The sequence below is a fragment of the Lathyrus oleraceus genome, chromosome 6 (assembly GCF_024323335.1).
Source record: "Lathyrus oleraceus cultivar Zhongwan6 chromosome 6, CAAS_Psat_ZW6_1.0, whole genome shotgun sequence".
NCBI lineage: Eukaryota > Viridiplantae > Streptophyta > Magnoliopsida > Fabales > Fabaceae > Lathyrus > Lathyrus oleraceus.
In genome coordinates, this window is record NC_066584.1 from 107,064,691 (window position 1) to 107,082,226 (window position 17,536).

The 17,536-nt window shown below is 35.2% G+C and overlaps 1 non-coding gene across 1 annotated transcript; it reads right to left on the reverse strand.

Moving 5' to 3' along the window:
- On the reverse strand, positions 1 to 109 carry LOC127099303 (small nucleolar RNA R71). The gene has a single exon (XR_007793824.1). It is a non-coding gene; the product is annotated as a small nucleolar RNA R71 (small nucleolar RNA).
- Positions 110 to 17,536: the final 17,427 nt, after the last annotated feature.

Below are 17,536 nucleotides of genomic sequence, written 5' to 3' on the forward strand. Positions count from 1 at the left end.
AAGTCAGGAATGAGATTAAAATAACTTTAGGAAAGAAGATGGTGAATCCTTTTTTGATACGCGGGATCGTTATAAAGATTTGTTAAGACTATGCCCTTTCCATGGGCTTGATAAGTGAATGATTATCCATACCTTTTACAATAGTCTCCTTTACTCCACAAGGACAACCTTAGATGCGGCTTCTGGAGTAACCCTAATGAATAATGCTCAAGATGTAGCCTATAATTTGATAGAAGAGATGGCCAAAAACCACCAGTCATGGGTACGCGTGCGACAAGTTACCGTTAAGTATACCCCTAAGACCGGTGGTATTTATGAGGTTAATGTGTTTGATTATATGCACGCTAAGGTGGATTCCCTTTACCAAAAGATAGAGAGTTTAAGCATCTCACTTTCCATACCTACTATTCTAGTCCATGTTGCTTTTGTTGGCCCCGTTACTCTTTACTGGGAGATATGTGAAGTTAATGGGCATATCAATAGAGATTATCAAATGATCCTCACGAGAGGATCCACCTAAGAAAATGCAAACTTTATGAATAATAACCAACAAAAAAATCCATGCTCCAACACCTATAATTTGGGGTGGCATGATCACCCTAATTTCTCTTATAGGAACAACAATCCCCAAGAAATATAACCTTGAACTTTTGATGAAATATTTTGTGTTGGCGCAAACCCGTTAAAGTGATGAGTTTAGAAATCAAAATCTCCTCACCAATGAGGCGCTTAGGAAGTTGAAAACTAAGGTTGATAATGTTGTCACTCATACCAAAATGTTGGAGACTAAAATCTCCCAAGTAGCGCAAAAATAAGTTGCTTCTTCCGTCCCTCCCGGATCATTTCTGGGGAAATCCAAACAAAATCCTAAGGGAAATTTAAATGTCATGACAACCCGTAGTAGAAAACAAGTGAGTAGTTCTAGTGAGAGAGAGAGAGAGAGAGAGAGAGAGAGAGAGGTTTAAGAGGGTGTGCCAACACCACCATAAAAGGAGGTCGTTAAAGAGGTTGAGAAGACACCCTATGTTGCTCTTCCTCCCTACAAAGGCTTGTGAAATCCAAAGCGGATACCCATTTCAAAAGTTTATGGAGCTTCTCAAAAATATACACCTCAATGTGCCTTTCACTGAGGCACTAACTCAAGCGCCCTCTTATGCAAACTTTTTATAGAGATTCTTTACAATAAAAGAAAGCTAGAGGGCCATGAAACTATAGCCATGACCCTTAATAGTAGTATCATGATTCAAAACATGGTCATCCCTAAGCTCAAAGGTCCAGGAAGTTTCTTTATCCCTTGTCATATAGGTACCATGGCATTTGAGAGAGCTTTATATGATTTAAGAGGTAATGTTAGCTTAATGCCATTGTCCGTGTGTAAGAAGTTAGATATGGGAAACATGAAACCTACCAATGTGTCTTTCCAACTTGCCAATAGATCGGTTAAGTATCCTATAAGTGTGTTAGAGGATGTCCTGGTGAGAGTTGGAAAGTATTATGTGTCGGTTGACTTTGTGATAATGGAAATCGATGAAGGTTGTCAAATCTAGATAATTTTAGGCAGGCCTTTCTTAGTTACGGTGGGGGCCATCATAGATATTAAGAGAGGGAAATTGACCTTTGAGGTAAGAGAATAGAAAATTGAATTCATTTTAGAAAAACTGTTGAAGAACCCTTCTCTACAAATCATTTAATATGAGAGTTGGTTCAAGCCTCAAGACTGATAAGTCCACTATATACCTATTACCTCAACCTACTAAGAGGTTCATAATCATCAAGATCATCATGATTGTTGAGAAACACGATCAACAATAACACCTTGATTACATCTATTGAAATACATCATCAACGAGCAATCATCATGATCATCAAATACCATTAAGAGACCTTATCGTGTATATTCAATTTATACACCTTGCTTTTCACAAATTTATTTAATTTTACACTAAGGCTTCATTAAAACTGCAAATCATTCCTGCAATATTGATTAGTTTTTCACCTATCGTACCAAAATTATTTTGGGTCCTGGTATGTTAGTAGCTCTAACAGATCTAGATTTATTTCCTATAGACCTTTTTAGTTTATCATAAGGAACATTTATAGATAGGAAGATTCTATCAAATCAAAGTACTTCCTTAAATAAAAATGGATTAGGGTTTCATAAAAATCTTTCACTTCCTTCTTCATTGAAACACAAGTTTCATAATTATTAACTTGGTTTCTAATATTAACAATTTCATACCTTAATGTTTCATTACTATTATCTAGAAAGTCAATATATTATTTAAGACCTATGTTTCTATTTTCCATCTTATCATATTCCTTTATTAACTTGCATTTAATTTAAATTGTTACTTATATGATTGTGTTGTTACCTCTCAACCATCTTCTTCGTCTGAGACTTTCAAGCAAACATGTATATCTCATTGAGACGTCTTTAATGATTCTTTAGGATATTCCTCGTATGAATCTTCAAAAGTATTGTCTAGAATGTTGTTGAAGAACTTCTTGCAAGGTTCTTTATATAACTCTTTAGAATGTTGTTGAAGAACTTCTTGCAAGGTTCTTTATATCAAGTATATCTACAAATTCTTTAAGAAGTTGACTCTTCAAGAATTCTTCTTCATGCTGAGTCTCTAAATATTTTGCTTGTTGAATCTTCTTCCTCATTTCTTCTTTAAAAGATTCCACTGGATGAATATTATTCATCTTATTTATTGATTGAAGAAGATACTCTTTTTAATGAATTTTATTCATTAATTGTCAAATGAAGAATCTTCTGAAGATCATTTGTTTACCGAAATTGTCCTTTCAAATACTAGTCGGGTTGACTTTTATTCTTCTTCTAAAAAATAATTTTTTGATGAAGTTAATCATTATTATTCTAGGTTTCTTGAAATCATTACTTCATCTTTCAACTATTCAATCAACTATGTATGTTTCTCGGCAATTTCTTCCTTCCTAGATTTTTCTTGAATATCATAAACACTTCCATCTTTCGACTTAAGGATTGGATCATATTTCTGGTTCCAATTCTTAACTCTTATATTTTTTAGTCATGAAATTTATAACATGTCCTTCAATAATTCCAATGGTTGAACACCATCCATGAGGAAAACGTTCACAATTATTTGGTGTTTCAACTTTTTGGACTTGTGTGTTCATTTCCTTTTGTTTGATACCTATAGATACTCCATAGATCATCTCAAGAGTGTCTGGCATTTCCTTTGCAGAAATATAATTAAGGACATAAAGGAATTAATTTTCACTCAAACACATAATCAAAAAGTTTTCATCTTTTAAATTAATTTTTAACTTTCTCTTATCTTCTTTGGTCCAAAGGAAATCAGGTTTATCGACTACTTCGTCATTGACATAATGAGTAGGGATAAACAGATCATTGATTATACCTTCCCATAGTTCAAAATTAAAACTTTCAATGAAAATTTTCATTCTTACTTCCATATATCAAACCTATCACCATAAAATGATGAAGGGTGTGTTTAGGGAAGTCCTCATGTTAGAAGAAATGCTTGAAGTCATCATCCTCCTGGGACAATTAGTCCTTAAACAAGAGTTAGACTCTGATGTCACTTGTTGGATATGTGAATCCAAATACAAGATGAGGGTGAATTGTGAAGGTTTGAAAAATGTTGATTGAAAACAAAATCTTTGAGAAAATGTAAGTTTAAAATTTTTGTAAAAACAAACAAGAAAATAAGCAATAGAATAAAGAAACAAATTAAAAACTAGAGGAAATCAAATAACTAAAATGTAAAGGAGATAAGAGAAGGTTAATATCAAATTATAGTATATTATAGAGGTCCGGTCTAAATGAAGGTGACTTAATCTTCTCCACAAGAATTATAGAGGTTCATTCTAAATGAAGGTGACCTAATTTTCTACTAAATAATTCTTCTTGAGAGTTTCCACTATCTTGAGAGATTTTAATAGGATGTTCCCACAAACCTGCTTTTACAAAGATTTGAAGTTTTTCAATGGCTAACTTTTAAACCAAACAACGAACAGAGTTTTGATTGTCTATCCTACTAACCAAACAAAGATTTTGCGCAGGATGACCTCTAAACCAAGATAGGGTTTTACACAGGTTAATAATATAACCAAATGGAGTTTCTACACTAGGCTGAGCTCATGAACCTTGTGAGAGTTTTTACGTGGCTAATCTCTTAACCTTTCCTAGAGATTTTATACGGACTGATCTCAGAACCTGGCTGAGCTTTTATACGGGCTTAACTCAAGAACCTTGCACGAGATTTTACACGGGCTTATCTTGGAACCAAATCGAGATTTAGATAGGTTGAGCTCAGGAACCTTGTGGAGATTTTACTGGTTGATCTTCATAAACCAAACAAGAGCTTTTGCAGCAAAAGAAACTCACGAACCAAACATAGACCTCCTAAGACAGTACCCAAACAAACCAAGAATTTTTAATGGTTTATCTCGTAACCAAACAAGCTCTTACAGAAGATACTTTACTCAAGAGATCATACACTCTTGCATAAATTACAAGTATGCCCTTCACTCAAAACAAATATCCTCACTAAGCACAAGAACATTCTCAATGCACTAAGGCATAATTCAAGTGAAAAAAAAAAGATTTTATAGAAAAAGATGAGAGAGTGAGAAAGTATGATCAAATATCATTTTCTGAGTAATTTCAAATGGTAGATGATCTCTCTATTTATATGAAAAAGACTAGTATAAATTTGAAACCAATTCATGGGCTATTTAAGTGCATAATCAATTATCAAGCCTCAAAATAGATTTTTTTTTATTTCTATTTGTTGCCAACCATTAAGAGATTGCGCTAATCGATTATAGGCGTTAAAAATTGAAATAGTCGATTATAGCACTAGGGCTAATCGAGTATTCACTTGTAAACATGCTTCTAATTAATAAGACAATTTCCTAATCAATTAGATAGGCCTTAAAAACATTTTTATGTGGTTTTAAAAAATTAATAGGGACTACTCAAAGGCTTTAAATGTGTCAATGATTTTTTCTTTGTAATTCCAAAAATACCCTTGAACCTTTACAAGACTCTGATCACTCAGATAGACACGACTAAACGGGCTTTTACTTCTTATCTTTAACACCCATAAAGTTTCAAGTGTTGACATCGTTATCTTATAAGAGCGTTGAATATTCTAGTTTGATGAGGTTTGAGATGTCTTCGAGTTGATTACCATCATCAGAAAGTTGAGAGAGCGAACCACCAAAGAATCTTGAAACAGAAGTATTCACTTGAATGTTATTCAAACAATAATGTTGGCTTCACATAGATAATTTGATGTTTAAGGTAAGTCTTCTAGGTATGTAAATAAGAGCATCTTCAAAAGGATAGATTGATAAAACATCTTGATACTGAGAGCATCTTCGACCACTTGAGCTATCTTTAAGATATAAGGACTTCACTAAATATTGTTAAATATCCGGTATTGTTATCATCAAAATCAAACAGTTGATTACACCTTTGATATCAACAAACTCCGCCACTTTAAATTACCTTGATAGTACATACAAACACATAGATCCATGATGATAAATTATATACTTAATAATTTACCAATATACTACCTCTCATTCTATTAAGTGCCAAGCAAGGCGATCCAAGACATTACAAAGATTCAACGATCATTTATAGAGAGTTTGACCTGCATGCCACCATGGTGAAAAAAAATTCTCAAAATGCCACTATCTGAAATGAATTTTCCAATCTACCACCATTTTTGTCATTTTGTGGGAATATTTTAATACTTTTCAGGGTACTCCATCCAAGATGGCGGACGCCCCCAGACGTTCAGTTGGGGTGCACCATCTGGGATGGAGTGTGTATTACTTTTTTTTTTGTTTTTTAATTTCAGATTTAATTTAAAATGATTAAAATAATTATTTAATATTAAAAATTAAATAAAATATTATATTTAATAAAAAAATAAAATAATTTTAAAAAAATAAAATTAAATACTTTGATATATAATATTTTTCATAATTATTTAATATTAATTAGTTATATTACTTTTTATATAATATTTGTAATAAATAAATAATACTAATTAAAAATTATTATTTATAATAATTAATTAATTAATTTTTCGAAATTATATAACTTTTTTTGTAATATTTTTTATAAATATTTAATATTACATAATATTTTGAAATTAATTTTAAGAAAGAAAACTTTAAATTTTGTTTAACAAATTATATTAATTGTTACATTATATTTTTAATAAAAATGAAAAATTAATGATACTTACAATAAATTTATTAAAAATAAATTTATTAATAGATGATTACATATTAATTTTAGTAAACTTTAAAAATTAAATAAAAAATATAATTTCATATAATATTAATTAAAAACGATAATTACAATGTTTACTTTCTTAATATTTTTTAACTATAATATTTTTTTAACTATACTTTGATATATAATATTTTCATAATTATTTAATATTAATTTGTTATATTACTTTTTATATAATATTTGTAATAAATATATAATACTAATTAAAAATTAATATTTATAATAATTAATTAATTAATTGTTTTAAAAAGTTGTTCTAAAATTAAAATAAATAATAAATATTTACATATTATTAGCAAAATATTTTTTAATAATTAATTAAGATTTCGAAATTATATAGGTTTTTTTGTAATATTTGGTATAAATATTTAATGTTACAATTATTTTTTTCCCGCCCAAATAATATTTTGATATAGATTTTTCCCGCTTAATCCATAGTATAATATTATATTTTATTTCTAGTAGGTTTCCTATAAATAGAGGAAGCATATGACAGATGAATATATCAGTTGTGAATGATGTCTGTGTGTTGCATTGTTTTCTTTGAAATAGATAAGCAGATGAGGGTTTGTTTGAATCCATAATGGAAGTTCAGGCAGTTGGTTTCTGCCATCAACGGAAATTTTGGACAGCTGGGTGGTCCGATTCGATGTGTTAGAAAAATTGAATATTATTGTCCTTACATAACTCTTACGGATGCTAGCCGAGATGGGACATACATGCATTATTGGGATCGTGTAGAAAATGATCTGGATGTTACTTGTATGTTTTCTGCGCATAGTGGAAAAGTTAGTCGAGGTGTTGAAGATCCACTTGTTTTAGCTGTTGTCGTTTAAAATGATAATATGATCAAAGGTGTTGTAGTGATTAGTTGTTATAACATGTTGGAATAGTTGTAGTTATTTATCTTTAGATGAAGTTGTTATTATGTTGTAACATGTCTTGTGTTGTAGAAGATAATGTTACGCTCTTAATAGAACTTATTGTTGGAAAAAGGAAATACACGAAATATAACGAAGATTGAATATACTAAAACTTCAGACATAACTAAGTAAAAGGGCCAGGTCTGGTTGGACATTTTCTGCGCATATGTCCTATTTCTCGACAAATACCACACCTCCTTTTTTCTTTTTGAACGTTGTCCATTTCAGTTATAATCCGACAACTGTTTGGGCGACCTTTCTTGTTTCTCCGCATGCGGTCGTTGTGGCATAGTGTGTCACCTTCATATTGTGGCCAACTTGTTTCGGTCGGGATCCCGAGGAAACTTTCCTCGTAGACCTTAAATACGTTTATAACATCAGCTATATGCACAGAATAGTCTTGTCTTATGCTTGAACACACTGCAATAACATGTGAGAAAGGTACATGAAACATTTGGAATCTTCCATACTCACACGTCAGATTCTGAAGGTCGACGTTGTAATGGGTAGTCAGTCTGTCGTCACTATGATGAACAGTTTCCTGGACCAGGAAGCAGAACCTCTCACGATCAAATTGCATAACCGTGTGGCTATTTGATTTGATTACTTCCTCCTCAATTCCCTTCATGCAGTTTTCAGTGAACAGTTGGCCAGAACCCAAAATTTTAGTCCAATCATGTCCTCTTTTCCCAAACAGTGTGCCCATTCAATAATATGTTGATTTTACCAAAGCGGTAATAGGTAGGTTGTGTGTGGATTTTAAAACTGAGTTCATTGATTCTGCAAGGTTGGTAGTCATATGACCCCAACGTTTCCCTCCACCGAATGATCTCGTCCATTTTTCTCTTGGAATATTGTCTACCCATTCTAACGCTTCTATGTTAACCTTACGTATCTCTCCCCTGTAGTATTCATATGTTGCCTCATTTAATGCATACCCTGAAAATGAAAATGAAAACTAAATTAGTATGTAGAAGTTAATGTTAGATATGGTAACAAAGATATGTTTTGGAAGATACCCATGTTAACATTTTTTTTCGAAGTTCCTTGTCTCTGAATTCCCTCATGAAATTTTACGCTATATGTCTGATGCAATAGACGTGTAATGAGGGAGGGTGTTTCCAGCCATTATCCGGGTTATTATAGGCACTCTTTATTGACTCGTGTCGATCTGATATCAAACATATGTTGGGTTGCGGTGTGACATGCATTCTAAGATTTCTCAAGAAAAAACTCCATGCTTCTCCAGTTTCACCCTCTACCAATGCAAAAGCTATTGGAAATATGTTCCTATTTCCGTCTTGTGCCACAACCATTAACAAAGTTCCCCTGTACTTTCCATATAACCATGTGCCATCTACTTGAACCGCCGGTTTGCAGAATGCAAAACCCTTGATGCATGGTTGGAAAGCCCAAAAAACGCGGTGAAAAACTCTAGCACCACTGATTTGAGTCCCTTCATTTGAAAATATAGGAAGGGTCTCGAGTTCTATTATAGTACCTGGTAGAAATGTTTTTATGACCAACAACCATTGCGGTAGGTCGTTGTATGAAGTCTCCTAGTTTCCATAAATAGCAGCGATAGCCTTATTCTTTGAAATCCATGCCTTTTTGTAAGAGATTGTGTAGTTGAATGTCTCCCGAATATGAGCGATGATGTGTTTCACTTTCCGTGAGGCATCACTGTTGATTAGAGACTTGCTACTGTTACATATTAGATTAGAGTCAAGTTTTCTATGATCTTGAGACATTGTGGAAGACATGCATGTGTGCGGACCGCTAACCTTAGTGGTCACCCACTTACCACTCCCCTTCCCCACATATGCTCTACATTTGAAGGCGCATTCTTCGTTAACACACTTGATTATGAGTCGTTTAGAATCATACTTATAAACAGAATAATCAAGACACTTTCTGATGTGAAATTGGCGAATGGCGAATACACATCCCTCTTTGCTATTAAATTCCATGCCAAGCAACCCCCCATCTATCCGAAGTAGCTCCGTGGTTTCAAAAATTGATGCATCTTCGTCAAGTGAGTATGTGGGATTTCTCATGTGTAGTGGTGGATTGTACATATCTTGCACTTGATCTTGATGCACCACAAAGATATCGTTGTCAGAGTTGTCACTTTCTCCACTGAAAAGATTTTGCGTATCTACGTACTACGCTTCTTCATAGTCATTATCATCCCCGACATCCTCATCTGGAACTGGTGTCAACGACAGTATAGTCTCTTGACTCATTTGATATTGATGAGATTGAGAAGTTTGCGTCGGATATGTTACTTGATCACCCTCATCATTATCTACTATGCATACGTATAACTCAATCACATCTGACAAATTATACGTCGAATGGCACTGGAACATTAACCTGACGTCATTGTCGTCTTCTATTTTTGTTGTTGTATAAGTCACGTTATTAACGCCGTCATTAAAACATGGATATCGATAATAAATATCAGTTATCTGTTGTTGGAGCTTGTTTTCAAGTCTTTCTTTTAGGCGCGTGTAATTGGATTTGGGGTGTATTTTGAGTTGTTGTACGTTTGTGTTTTGAAATATGACTCCGACATTAACATCTGGAAAAATACTTCCATTATAATGGATTTGAACTGTGATATTTTTTTGAGCCATTGTGTCTATGATTTAATTTGAAAATTAAAGGTTCAATTATATACAAGGGCTGTCTGGAATTGTACGTTGTAGCCATGCAGAAGACGTCCACCATTTGAGATGGAGGACCTCAACTACCTCTGCAAAGGTAGAAGGGCCCCGCCGTTTGAGATGAAGGGTCAGCGTGTGGGATTTCCTCTGGCGTTGGGGTCCGCCGTTTGAGAAGGAGCGCGCGTGCAGGAAGAGAGTTGGGGTCCACCGTTTGGGAAGGCGCGCGCGTGCAGGAAGAGCGCAGGAGTTCGTGCATGAAGACATGTGGCGTTAGGGTCCGCCGTATTGGTTGGAGGACCTTGGCGCGTGGAAATTTGCAAGGTTGAGGACCACCGTCTTGGTTGGAGTACCCCTAAAAAATTCTGAAAAGGCTACTATTTTTGTCCACCATCTTGGAAGTTGTATATATACTGCATGTTTGGTCTTATCAAACATAGTATAGAAGCCAGACCTGAGCAATTCAAATGCATAAGCTACCCACATGGCTCTCTTAATTGGTCTAATATACATTATTAAGCCAATATCATCTAAAAAGGTTGATTCTTACAATGCTATTTCTGATCCAATATCAATCAGATTAATGGAAAACTTTGGTTTTGACGACATCCAAACTCAGATACTTCATGTTACCGAATTTGATAGAGAAATTGTTGCTCTGCGCTATCGAAAACCATACATCAATTCAAATGGCATGGTGCTGTATGAAGAAATTCGAATTTGTAATGATGAAGATGTACGTGAAATGTTTGACGATTATTTAAATTTCATTAACTTAGGGTCATTAGAGTTGTATGTTAGTCTTCGTAGAACAGTAGATGAAATTGTATCATTATGTAAAAGTGATAACTAGAACACGTCATGAAAATATATCTATAAATACTCCTCCATGATTTCATTTTTACCACAACTCACTTCTTTATCATCATTTCATTTTTACCACAACTCAAGCTTCTATCATTTTTACCACAAATCTCAATATGTCTCAAACTCCTTTTTTTTGGATGGGTGATAAACATAGGGGAACTAATGATAACATTCAAGCATTAGTAAGTCATACTTATTGTTTTGATAATTGTTTAACATTTGCTTTGTTATTTTTTTTACAAATAAATATATATTATGTATGTGTTATTTTGTTTATTGTTTTCGCTACATGTATCAGGTGGAACCTGAAAGAGCTTTTAGAACCTGAAACCATAAGTTAATTAATGCCCCACATTATATTCAACCTTTTTTGGATACCTCTGGTTTTGCAAACGTCGTAAAATTGAAGGATATAGTTATTGATACAAGTTTCATATATGCTCTACTTGAACGATGGAGACCCGAAACACATACTTTTCACTTCCCAACCAGTGAGTGCACTATAACTTTAGAAGACGTAAGTATGCTTTTGGGTTTACGCGTCAATGGTAGAGTCGTCGTAGGACCACCCGAGATTAGTGCAAGTGCACAGACCACGTTTTTGGGCCGTCAACCTCTAGAAAATCACATTAAAGGTAGACGTGTTCGTATCTCTTGGTTAAAACAAATACTAGAAGAAACTCAAATATTTGTAAATACCTCCCATGACGAACTCATTATATACACAAGAATTTATATTATATTGTGCATCTCCCTAACTTTATTCCCTGATAAATCGGTAAAAGATGTACATAGTATGTGGATACCATTTGTTCAGGATTTGCGTCAGTATGGTGAATATAGTTGGGGATCAGTTGTGTTAGCATATCTGTCATACCCCAAAATTCAACCCTACCCCGATACAATTTTCATCTGATCCATGACCCTACTGCACATGCATACATTCATTATTTCAAAAAAAAAATATTTGGGTAACCGGTTACCCTAATCAGGGAAACCGATTACCCAGACCAAAAACTGCTTTTTGGCCATTTTGGGACTGTGTAACCGATTAACCTATTCAGGGTAACCGATTACACCTGCGCAGACAGCATAAATAGCTCTGTTTTTTACACAAAGGACCTTTTGGTTCAACCCCTTTAACCCCTTTGCTTCCCCTATAAATAAAGCACTATCCCCATTCATTTTTCAAGCTTGAAAGCCACAAAACTTCTGTCCAAATCACATTTAAGCTCCCTCTTTTCAACCTAAACCCTAACTCACCCAAACCCTCTTTTCTCCTTTGGACCACCCAACCACCATGTAAAAAAATCCACCATTTCCACACAACAAAAAATAGTAGCAAACTTGTAACCTTCACTTACATAATCATTCACCACCACACATAAACATACAACTTTCTTCCCTTCCATTTTTCTACCACAACAACCATAACCACCCTCTTCCAAGCTTTTTTCTTCATTCTCAAACCCAAACACAACAACAACCTAGTTTTGACACCACAATCTTGGTAATATTTTGGACTCAAACTCCTTGATATTTTTGGTTTTGTTTTGTGTTTGAAAATGGATTTTTACTCTTGGGTTGTATTTTGAGAGATATTTGAGTCAACTTTGAGACAAGTGGTTTTTGTTGGGTTTACACCCTTTTGGGGATTTTTTGATTTACTACTTTTTATCCACCATTTTCAATCAAAGTTTGTTTCTTATTATCATTTACATTTATTTGGTTGATGAGATCTATTAGATCATGACTATGGTTGTTTAGAGTTGATAAAACCTTCAATGTTTCAAACCAATTAATGATTGATCAATAGATCCTTCATGATACTTTGAGGCATTGATAGGTTTCCTCTATTTCAACCATGTTTGGGTCATTTGATACATAGATGAAACCATTTCCTTTACATTATTTCTTGTTATCATTTAATATTTATTGTTGACTTGTTGTTATATTTATTTGGTTGATAAGTTCTATTAGATCATGACCATGGTTGTTTAGAGTTGATTAAATCTTCAATACTTCAAACCTATTAATTGTTGATCAATAGATCATTCATGATACTTTGAGGCATTGATAGATTGTCTCTATTTCAACCATATTAGGGTCATTTGATACATAGATGAAACCATTCTCTTTACATTAACTTGTTATTCTATTTGCTTATTGTTATTCTACTAACCACTAACCATTAACCACTAACTTCTAACATTTATATTATTGCACTTTACTTTATTGCAATTTATTTTATTGTTCATTTACATCCAAGTCCTCATTATCATCATCATTGTATAAACTCATCATGCATGTTTATTTACTTGTTATTTATTTTATTGTCATCATACATTAAAAATAACAAAAACATGATAAAATGATATAAGACCAAAAATATTCACTCCACTCTTAATCAACTTGGGACTTAGAGGATTTTATCTTAGGACCTTTGCTTGGAGGCCTTTTCATTACTCTTTGTGATACTTTGTAAGCACTTGGATTTTCATCCATAACTTACATGCATGTTGTAAGAATGGCATCATGGCACCACCTTAGGGGGACATGTTTGTAAGACCATTATCATTTGTTTAGCTTAGGTCACTTTTGCACACAAAAGGCTTTCTCTTGGGCTACCTTACAATGAGACTCTTTAATTTCTTGAAGGTTACTTTACATTCATGTTGCATAATCCAAATTTCATAATCAAAATAAAATAAACCTTTAATTCAACGTCAAGTGGCATTTTCTTAATCAAATTCAGAACACTTAATAATTACAATTATTATTGTGCGCCACGAGCCTTAAGGGGTGGAAAATGAGCAAGAATGGAGCATTCCTACCCTTACTCTGATCATTTTGGACGCAAGACGCTTGGCTTGTTGTCTAGAATAATCACCTCCGCCCATAGACTTTAGTACAAAATAATCACAAACATTCTTTCATAAAAACCTTATTCAAGGTAAAAGTAATACAACTCATCAAACTCATTTTTGTGCCTTAGGGCATCATCCCGAAAACCCTTTTTTCAAAGGTAAAATCAACCAACACACAAATATTTTCTAATCCGAACTACGGAGCTCTAATTCCTCATCCCCGAATGAGTGATACGTAGGCACAATGGCCTCAATCCTTGGCGAGCACTATAATAACAAAAACACCCCCTTCTTTTCACACATTCTTTTGAAAATAAAACAATAATAGATAAATCCCATGTATGTAAAACAACCCAAATGGTTCCCATGGAGTACCATGGACGTAAGGGGTGCTAATACCTTCCCCTTACAAATCTCGGTTGCGAGACCGATTCCTTATTCTCTTTTAGCGCTTCCCGTGCGCGTCTCTTTTCCGAGGGTTTTATCGACTATTTCCCATCTCCTCTCCGATAGAGTTAAACTAAATAAAATTTGGTGGTGACTCTTCTGACTTTGCCTCTCTTTGGCATCTCTTTAGTCCTGGTTTCGTTATTGTGAAATCCCGGTAGCGACAGCTGGCGACTCTGCTGGGGACACCAAAATTCCCTAAGCAAGTCTAGCCTAGTTTGGGTTGTTTCTCTTTTACGTACGTGGAGATTTATTTGTTATCTATTTTTTCTGTACATATTGCTTTCTTTGCTAACCTATACATATTTTCTTTGTTTTCCTGTTGGTCCGATACTCGAAGCAATAATGATTGCAAAGGAAAAAACCTTGTGTGAAGGACTCTCCACCCAGGTCTGAGAGTTTGCTTGAGATAGGAAAGGTTGAGTAGTATTGATCCACGAGGTGCCTTCCTTGTTAGGGTCGTACGAGAACCTCGCCTAGTGGTAGATTCTCTTAAGGGGATTGATGACCGTCGTGCTTTCGACGTAAGCATCTTTTCTTTTACTAGAGTCGATGACCCTAAGACCCCTTTTAGAACCTTTAAAACTATGACTAGCCTAGACCGATGGTCGCGTAGTATAGGCCACCGAGGTGCCTTCCTCGTAAGGGTCTATACGAAGATCTCACTTAGAGTAGATGACTTTGATGGAGCAGTCGCCTTGCAAGTAAATTGACATAAGCGGCTGACAGTCAAAGAAGTCCATGACTCTAGGGGCAGTGTCTTACACCCAATTTTCCAAAAGCCTTAGATCACACAAAGCGAGAACCTTTGTTTGCTAAGCAGTCATTCTTAACTCCATGCTTCGTCACGATGGTCCAAAACCATGAACCCATGCCTAAAAACCTGTCGAAATCTTCTCACCCATTCATTCATAAATAAACATCGCATTCATGCATCATTTTCATCTCATAAGCAAAACCTTATACCATCTTCTGTTTCTACCCCACTAGCTGATTTCCCGACATACGGTTAGAACTAGAAGCATGTCTCAAGCCACTGTGGAAGAACTCCAACAAGGCCAAGCTGCATTGAAAGAAGAGATCAGCCAACTAAAGACTCAGATGAGCTTGGTTATGGAAATCTTGCAAACACTGTTGAAAAAGGAAGGAAATCCTACACCAACCTCCATGATGGAAATTGTCTCCCCTGTGCCTTTGTCCGGCTCCACCTCACGTCATGAGTTGCCTCAGGGATACCGTCCCCAACCCGAACTGCTGAGTTTTCTTAATCAACAGCCAGTGTTCGTTCCTCAGCTAGCTCTGGGGAACCAAACTCAGAATCAGAATTGGTACTCAAGTCGGAGGCAAAACTCTTATGCTCAAAAAGGCCAGAGAAAATCAAAGAGGTCGAAAAAATAGTTTGACCTGAATCCCATGTCGTACGGTCGAATTCTCACGCTTTTGCTCAACAGATCATTGGTGAAGTTAAGGGTACTAGGACCTCCTCCAATACACCTTCCCTTGAACTACGACATGAATGCTAGGTGTGAGTTCCACTCAGGAGCACCCAGACACTCGATCGAAAGTTGTAAGGCCTTCAAATACAAGGTCCAGGAACTGCTTGACTCAAAGGCTATCGCGTTCACATCAAACAGACTGGATATACTAAGCAACCTCATGCTGTCACATGAAGGCACTTCTGCAATGCCACAACCAGTACCAATGGATGAGGAACAAGAAGCTGAATAAGAGCCTCCTTAGGGACTATCATACATAAGTTTCTACAAACATGATGACACCGGTCTACGGTTGAAACAAGGCTAATCACGCCATCAATTATGTTATCATTCATTTGTTTTCATGTGTAACTTTCTTGCTTGTCATTGTAATATTCACTCTTAAAAACTTGTTTTTGCAACAATGAAATGAATATGCATGTTTTAAGTCAATCCAATTGTGTTCACTCTTATCTTAATTTTTTTTTAAAATGAAACTTAGAGGGAGAATGATGAATATAAGGTAGAATAGCTCATTGCATGTATGCTTTTGAATAAACACCTTGCTGATGATGTAAGGCATTGCTTCAAATCCCCAAACACTGGAGGTATAAGGATGATAATCCCTAGTTGTAACACCCCGATAATAATAAAATAATTATTTAAATTGAGTTAATAATGTAATTATTAATTTAATTGAATAATTAGAAATTTTATTATTATTATTTTTGGATTATTATTATTTTGGGAAAATATATATATGTTGGAATAAGGAAAAGTTCTCATTTGGAAAAGCATTTCACGTGAAAACAGAACAGAGAAGCATCGTGAGAGAAAAAGGAAAAAGGGCAGAGAAGAGGAGCTGAAGAGCAAAGGTTGGAGAACGAAAGCTTGAAGCTCAAAGATTCTGCCGGATTGTCAAGGTAAGGGGGGTTTATCTCGATTAATGGGTATTATGGGAGGATATGTGATGGGTAGTAATAAGCTGTTAATTTGACCCTAATTGGGAATTGTGAATGCTGAAAATTTGTTGGATGAACCGTGTGAGAAGTTGAAATTAAATCGGTAATTGAGTCTGTTGTAATTTTCCGACCGTATAGCTTTTTACGGAATCGGATTCGGAGGTCCGGAAGTCCTCCAATGGCGGAAAATGCGGAGAATTCTGCATTCTGCCTTTGAGTTAGCGCAGGAACAGCTTCTGTCTTGCGTTAACCGGTTAACCCAGGGTGTTAACCGGTTAACACTGTGTTGGATTATGAATATGTGCTGTTTTGTCTGCGTTAACCGGTTAACCCAGGGTGTTAACCGGTTAACACTGTTGTCATTTCTGATATTTGGCTGTTTGTGCTGCGTTAACCGGTTAACCCAGGGCGTTAACCGGTTAACACTGTTAAAAATTGAGACAGAAGGCGTGTTGTGCTGCGTTAACCGGTTAACCCAGGGCGTTAACCGGTTAACGCTGTAGCAGAATGGAAAAAATTGTTATTTAAATGTTGTGTACCTATCTGAGGGTTGGTCTATGTTGGCCTATGGTGAAATAGGGATTAATTCCCGCTGTTTTGAGCAGTACATGGATTAGTGGAATGTACTAATATTGTGGTTGTTGTTTGGCATAATCTGACATGCTTATGTGATGAACTATTGCTGATGTGTAATGATGTATATGATGCGGTGAATGTATATATTATACATGATGTTGTATTGCTAGATGATTAGCATGCATGGCATAGCCTTCGGGGCTGTAGCTAATTCCCATAGTGAGGAATTAGTGAGTGAACCATTGTGGATTTGTTGTTGATGTTTGCATACTAGATGAATAGTGTGCATAGTCTAGCCTTTGGGGCTGTAGCTAATTCCCATGGTGAGGAATTAGTGAGTGAGGCATTAGATCTCAATGAGTGGGACTAGTGAGCTCAGTAGCCGTATCTGGAGTTGATCGGTGAGCTTGAACTATATGTTCGAGAAG